At 38.9% G+C, this 6,917-nt stretch overlaps 1 non-coding gene across 1 annotated transcript; it reads left to right on the forward strand.

Annotated features, from left to right (window-relative positions):
* Positions 1 to 6,432: 6,432 nt before the first annotated feature.
* On the forward strand, positions 6,433 to 6,539 carry LOC125371020. Its single transcript, XR_007217185.1, has one exon. It is a non-coding gene; the product is annotated as a small nucleolar RNA R71 (small nucleolar RNA).
* Positions 6,540 to 6,917: the final 378 nt, after the last annotated feature.

Below are 6,917 nucleotides of genomic sequence, written 5' to 3' on the forward strand. Positions count from 1 at the left end.
TCAATTTTTCCTAGTTCTATGGGTAGTTTAGAAAGCTAACCTAGGTCGGAAGGAAAAACTAAACCTAAGCTCTGATACCAACTTTGTCACGACCCACTTTGGGGGCCCGTAGTAAACCTTCTAGGGAATGGGTAGGCTTAAGGCCACCAAGAGCCCGTAGTAAGCCTTACCAACCCATGAAATCCATATATACAATTAACCAAATATAAAGTAGTCATAATTGTCTTGCATAATAAATCACCATACTACCAGCGGGAGTCGGAATAGTTATATAAATTTTAGAATTTCCCTCTGCGGATACTCCCAGAGTAAAAATGACAAGTATAGAAGTACAAGATAATTACAAAGGTCAGAAGAAGAAGAAATCGAGTTTGTCGAATGTCTTGATGTGAAGGTCTTTAACTATCACCTGAAAAAATTACAAGCGGGCACATCGGTCAGAGTGAGTCAAAATCAAATAATCTAAGGACTATTGCAACCTTTACATGATATATTAGTTATTCGAACAATATACCAATTTCCGAATATAATTGCAATCATAATATATAATCATACACCGTAGTAATAAAATGATAAAAGAAGAGAGTGTAAATAAATAAAGACATTTTTACTTTCACGGGACGTGTGGCTAAGTAGAACCCTAACCCCAAATTCTAACGAGATATTTTGGCTCTCTTAATCCAAATAATTTGGCAAGAGCGATGCTCGACCGGGGACCTTACCTCCGATCTGGTCACTTAAGTATCCAAATAAGAAATCTAGTAGCCATTCGGCTCTCTTAATCCAATAAGGTAATAGCCCAGGAAGGCAATGCTCGACCAGGGATCTTACCTCGGCAATTTACACCAAATCAGCTCGAGAGATGCTCGAAACCATATCTTATTACATGCTGGCGGTCTGATGTAACCCATCAGTGGCATGTTCTACAAGCCACATTTCCCAATTCGCAATCATCACATATAATAAATACCATTATCCGATGAACTCATCCAACACATATCGGAAATAAAGATTAAAGATTTAAGATAAAACAACGTGCAATTTGTGAGGGAAAAATAATAACGTTTGTCTTATTATAACATACTAATAATAATATTTATATTATTTCAAATATTAATAATCAAGTGAAATCATTTATTTTGCGATACTAATAATCATATTAAGCACAAATTCTAAATAGCATATTAAAATCGGACTAGCAATAGCGAAAGATTAAATGACTTTAACTCACAGTTTGATGCGTTCCACGGTCACTCCTATGCCTCGGGTGGAGTTGGCGGGAAGGCTGAATTATCTAATAACAAAAGACATACAATTAATAGACATTCGAAAATTCTTCCTAAACTTAGACCCCAAGATACTAGAATTAAATTGGACTCGAGGATTACGAAATTTGTGAACCTCCCTAAATTCTGGATATTTACCCCCCGTAAAAGCGGGTCCAGGACCTGCCAAAAACATATCAAACATGCTTTGGAATTTAATACTTGAGGTAGGGCCGGAAGAACTGCATTAATATTTTCCGACTCCAAAACACCACAATCCAAACAATTTAATTTGATTTATTTTTAAACTACCCAACACAAGCAATTAATAGCCTCAATAACATTCTAATATTATAACAAAATTTTCGAGTCTAATAAAATTATACGAGGTTAAAAATTAAAATATTCGGCGTCCGGAAAACGGGATTAGGGCGGTCCACGCGATGTCGAATTCAAATCCGGGCGCTCGCGAAGCTCAAGTTCGCGGGGAGTCAGGAGTACAAGAGTTTTGGTAGGAAAGTGGCCGGGAAGCGGCGGATCGGGGCCGAAAAGTCGCTGCTCATGACCTTCCAAGTGCAAGGATTTTCCAACGGAGGAGGGTTGCTTCCGGGGTTTTTGGGGATGGGGAGTCCAATTCCGGCGTCGGTTTGCGGAAAGGGCCTCTTCGTCCTTCGTCGGTGTCGCGCGGAAAGGAAGGAGGAGGAAGGCTGTTGAGCAGTGGGAGGCGGTCTGGGGGAAAAGCGGTCGGCGGGAGAGGAGAAGGGAAAGCGATCGGCGTAGGGAGTGAAGGGAAGGAAGGAGGAAGGAAAGGAGGAGGGAGGGAAAAGGAGAGATTTTTATTTATTTATTTATTTTTTTTAAATATATATATATATATATATATATATAATTATTATTATTACAACTAAGGGTGTTACATCTTCCATCATCGAAGGGACTTGTGGAAAATCCACTAAAAATTCGTGTAACTGTAACTCAGCATTATCGACTATACGTTCTTGTTGGTAGTCTTTCAGATGGATCATGTTTGCCTCTTCCTTTTCTGGTTCTATCTCCATGTTCAAAGAGTCGTCTTGCACATAAGCATCACCGTCAAACATAGTAGATAACTGATGAGCATAGTTTTACACATATTTACTTGCATATTATTGCATATGTTCTTAGCAATTATTGTGCTTTTATTCCTAAATCACCCGTGTTTTATGTTCTTTTGCATTTCAGGAACATTTATAGGACCATCATCGGTGTTTAAGCAATTATAGATCAATACGTGCAGAAACGAACGAGAATTCATCAAGATCGGACAAGAGCCCGCGTTGCACACATTGAGCACGGCTGAGTCAAGGCGTCGCGACCATCACGGCACGGACTGCGGCCGTGACCAATGATCAAAACTTGGTCTTTAAAACAATAGTTTGGGCACGGTTTACGTAGCCACCACGGCCTCCGGCCACGGCCGTCTTTAGCCAACACGAGGAGCAACACGGTCATGGTGAAACCCTAGTTGGTGAGATCCACAGTTCGGCCGGCATGGACTCGGCGTCTTTGACCAACACTGACCTTGACCACGGCCGTCTTTGAGTTAAATATATAAGAAAAATGAATTTTCCGAGAGGAAGCGAAGAGGGGAAAAGAGTGACATTGAGCCCTAGTGGTCGGTTCGGTTTACGCACAATCTTGAGTGCGAGAGAGTTGCGGTGAGTAAGAATCCGAATCGTAAGATTCCGAGTGCAAAAAAGTAGTGGAGCAATTCAAGAGGCAGTTTGGGAGATTAATCAAAGTGTAGATCCAGTTTGGGTACATTCATCCAATTCGAGAGAAAAGGGTGTACATGTTTTATTTTCATTATTCTTTCATTGTAATTGATTTCCTAGATTGTTTTAAATATGAACATGTTTAGCTAGACTGATTTAATCCATTGGGATTTCTTTACTATGTTGGCTTGATATTATATTGTTGGATTGTTTGAGTTGGTTTTGTATTCTTCTTGTTTTCAGTATTAATAAGATTATGCATTATTCATGAGACGTTGTGAATTGTGATGTTTAGATTGCTTTATGAGATTGAGAAATCCGTTTGGCAATTGGAATTTTGAATAACAAGAACTGGTTAATAATCGCTTAGAGATAAGGATAATTAACTAGCCGGATTAAGAATTAACAAAGCTTAATAGAGGCGGATTAAAGCTTAATGCTAATTTAAGAATCAATCGTTAGGAAGAGATTCCAACTTTAGGTTATTAGGTTTAGGAATTCGGTTATCTCGAGAGAGAAACCGAATTCGATTAAGAATTCATCCACGGGTAGCATAATTAGACTCACCGATCCTTTATCTTTTGTTTGATTGCCAACTAGTTTAGATTCTCTTTGGGTTTATCTTCTTGTCTTGATTATTTCACTTATTAATTACTCCTGCATCTCCCTCGGAACTTAGCTCGTAGTTAATAGTTAGTTTAGAATTTATTCATCATCCATTTTAGGTTAATATAACAAAGAACAAAGGAGTAATTCTGGGCTTTCGCTTTCCCGAGGAATACGACCTTGATACTCGCCATTAGTGCTAGACTGCATCGATAGGTACACTGCCTTAGATTGTAGCTAACACGAGTAGCACCCATCAAGTTTTTTAACCTAGAAAAGTTCTCACCTGAACGCAAAGTGACGGCGCTCAAGTGTTCCTCGGATTCAGTAGCGTTTGATAAAGTTCCTAATTGCTCTTCAGCTAGTAACTTGAAGATTAAGCCTACTTGATGCTCTATGTTCTTAATCGAGGCTTGTTGATCTTCAAGTATCCTCTCTGTTTGTGGGAATCTATCCTCAAGACTTGTAATAAACCCCATCATCAGCTCCTCTGACACTAACTTTTCACCTTGAGTTGATTGTGCAAGATTAGGCTACTGAAATTCTGATGGTTCTTGGCCATCTAAGCTCCATCCAAAGGGTGAATGAATGTTCAACTCTTGATTGTAGGTGCTTCCATACGAGTCGTTTAGCCAACTTCCCGTATAATTCACCTGTTCATAGTTATAAGAACAATGAGCAACATCACTATATAATAGACAATCATTACTCAAATGTAAACCACAACAAAATTCATAAAAAACTTGAGATGAAAGGATAGGAGTAGCGAGTTTATCGATAGCCCTGCAAAATGATTCCACTTGAGCTTCTAAAGATGCATGGGTATCCAATTTTTAGCACTCTCTTGGTTCCTGATTCCATTTTCCAACGTGTCATACAAAGAGTTTGAATTTAGCATTGAACCTCCTTATCATCCACTATCTTAATCATAAACTTAATTAAATAAATATGTACAAACAAAACAGAAATAAATATAAATAAAAATAAAAAAAAAGGCTAAAATAACAAATAGCAAATTTCACTCTAGTTTTCAAACATTCCCCGGCAACGACACCAAAAACTTGATGTATGCTATTTGTGTTAGCTACAATCTAAGGCAGTGTACCTATCGATGCAGTCTAGCACTAATGGTGATTATTAAGGTCATATTCCTCGGGAAAGTGAAAGCCCAGAGTTACTCCTTTATTCTTTGTTATATTAACCTAAAATGAATGATGAATAATTTCTAAACTAACTAATAGCTACAAGCTAAGTTCTAAGGGAGATGCAAGAGTAATTGATAGCTAAAATAACCAAGACAAGAAAGTAAACCCAAAGGGAACCTAAACTAGTTGGCAATCAAACACAAGATAAAGGATTGGTGAGTCTAATTATGCTACCCGTGGATGAATTCTTAACCGAATTCGGTTTCTCTCTCGAGATAACCGAATTCCTAAACCTAATAACCTAAAGTTGGAATCTCTTCTTAACGATTGATTCTTAAATTAGCTTTAATCTTTAATCCGCCTCTATTAAGCTTTGTTAATTCTTAATTTGGCTAGTTAACTATTCTTATTTCTAAGCGATTATTAACCAGTTCTTGCTATTCAAAATTCCAATTGCTAAATGGACTTCTCAATCACACAAAGCAATCTAAACACATAATTCACAACGTCTCATGAATAATGCATTATCTTATTAATACTGAAAGTAAGAAGAATACAAAACTAACCTAAACAATCCAACAATATAATACTAAGCCAACATAGTACATAAATCCCAATGGATTTAATCAATTTAGCTAATCATGTTCGTTATCAAAATACACAAGAATACAATTACAACAAAGAGTAAAGGTAGAGAAACCCGATTACACCCTTGAATGAGAGTAAACAGCCCCAATTCCTCTTGCTTGAATTGAATCGATTCTTGTTTCTCTTGCTCGATTTGAAAACCAATCAATGAACCTCTCCCAATCTTTAATCCTTGAAGGGAATTCGATTGAAACCTTGATCCAAGTCTCCTTTTCCCTTGGTTCTAGCTCAAAAAACCCTTAAGGAGAGAAAAGTTAGGGTTTGGGACGCTCTCCCCCGCTCTCTTTTCTTTCTTTCCTCTCTTCTCTCTTTTAATTAATTCCCCCTGTCGCCGCCAACACGGCCGTGTTCCGGGCCGTATTGGGAACACGGTTTGGTGTCCCTGGCCATATTACTCTTTATAGCTGTGCTCCATAAGAACTACTTCTTCTTTGATGTTTGACACGGCCGTGTTGGTTCCCGTGTTGGGAACACGGCCAGTGTTGAAACCAACACGACCCTGTTCAGCTTCCTTATGCTAGTACTTAGCTTGTTTCGACAGCTTTGACGTCCAATTATGCTCCAATTCTTCCCTTTATCATCCTTTGACTTCTTTTGGACCTAATACACACAAACAGACGCATAGGGTGAGTGTTGGGACCAATTCACATCCACATGTCTATAAAATCAATCTTAAAAACCCCATTTAGATGTGTGTATTTTACGCACATCAAAAACTCGTAGCTTATTTAGGCTACTTGAACTGGCATTTGAAGCTAGTCTATTTTCTAGGTCAGAAGCTCCACTTGAGCTGCCAAGGCTGCTGTGGAGTCTAATTGGTTGACCATTCCTTGTTTGACCGGTCGACTCCTAGAGGATTGCCACTGGTAGTTGTTCATGGCCATCTCCTCTATCAGGTTATGCGCCTGCTCCGGCGTCTTGTTGTTCAAAGCTCCACCTGCTGCAGCGTCCACCATTTGCCTTGTAGCAAGGTTCAAACCGCTGTAAAAGGTCTGAACTTGCATCCATATTGGTAGACTGTGGTGTGGACAGCATCTCAACAAGTCTTTATACCTCTCACAGGCATCGTACATGCTCTCGTCGTCCATCTGCACAAAAGAAGAAATGTAATTTCTCAATTTAGTAGTTTTAGCTCGAGGAAAATACTTGTAAAGAAATTTTTCAGCCAAAGATTTCCAAGTTGTAATAGTGTGAGGTGGAAAGGACTGCAGCCATCTCTTTGCTTTATCCCTTAAAGAAAATGGAAATAATCTCAGCCGGATGGCATCATCGGTAGTTCCATTTATCTTGAAAGTGTCGCATATCTCCAAAAAGTTGGCTATATGGGCATTGGGATCCTCGCTTGGAAGATCCCTAAACTGTACACTCTGCTGTACCATCTGAATCACACATTTGGCTTTATCTCAAAATTTTTAGCTGCCACCGCTGATCTGAGTATACTCGTTTGTGTCCCATCTAATGATGGTCTAGCAAACTCGTACATCGTTCTGTTGGCGTCC

This window comes from Ricinus communis, chromosome 8, assembly GCF_019578655.1.
Source record: "Ricinus communis isolate WT05 ecotype wild-type chromosome 8, ASM1957865v1, whole genome shotgun sequence".
Lineage (NCBI taxonomy): Eukaryota > Viridiplantae > Streptophyta > Magnoliopsida > Malpighiales > Euphorbiaceae > Ricinus > Ricinus communis.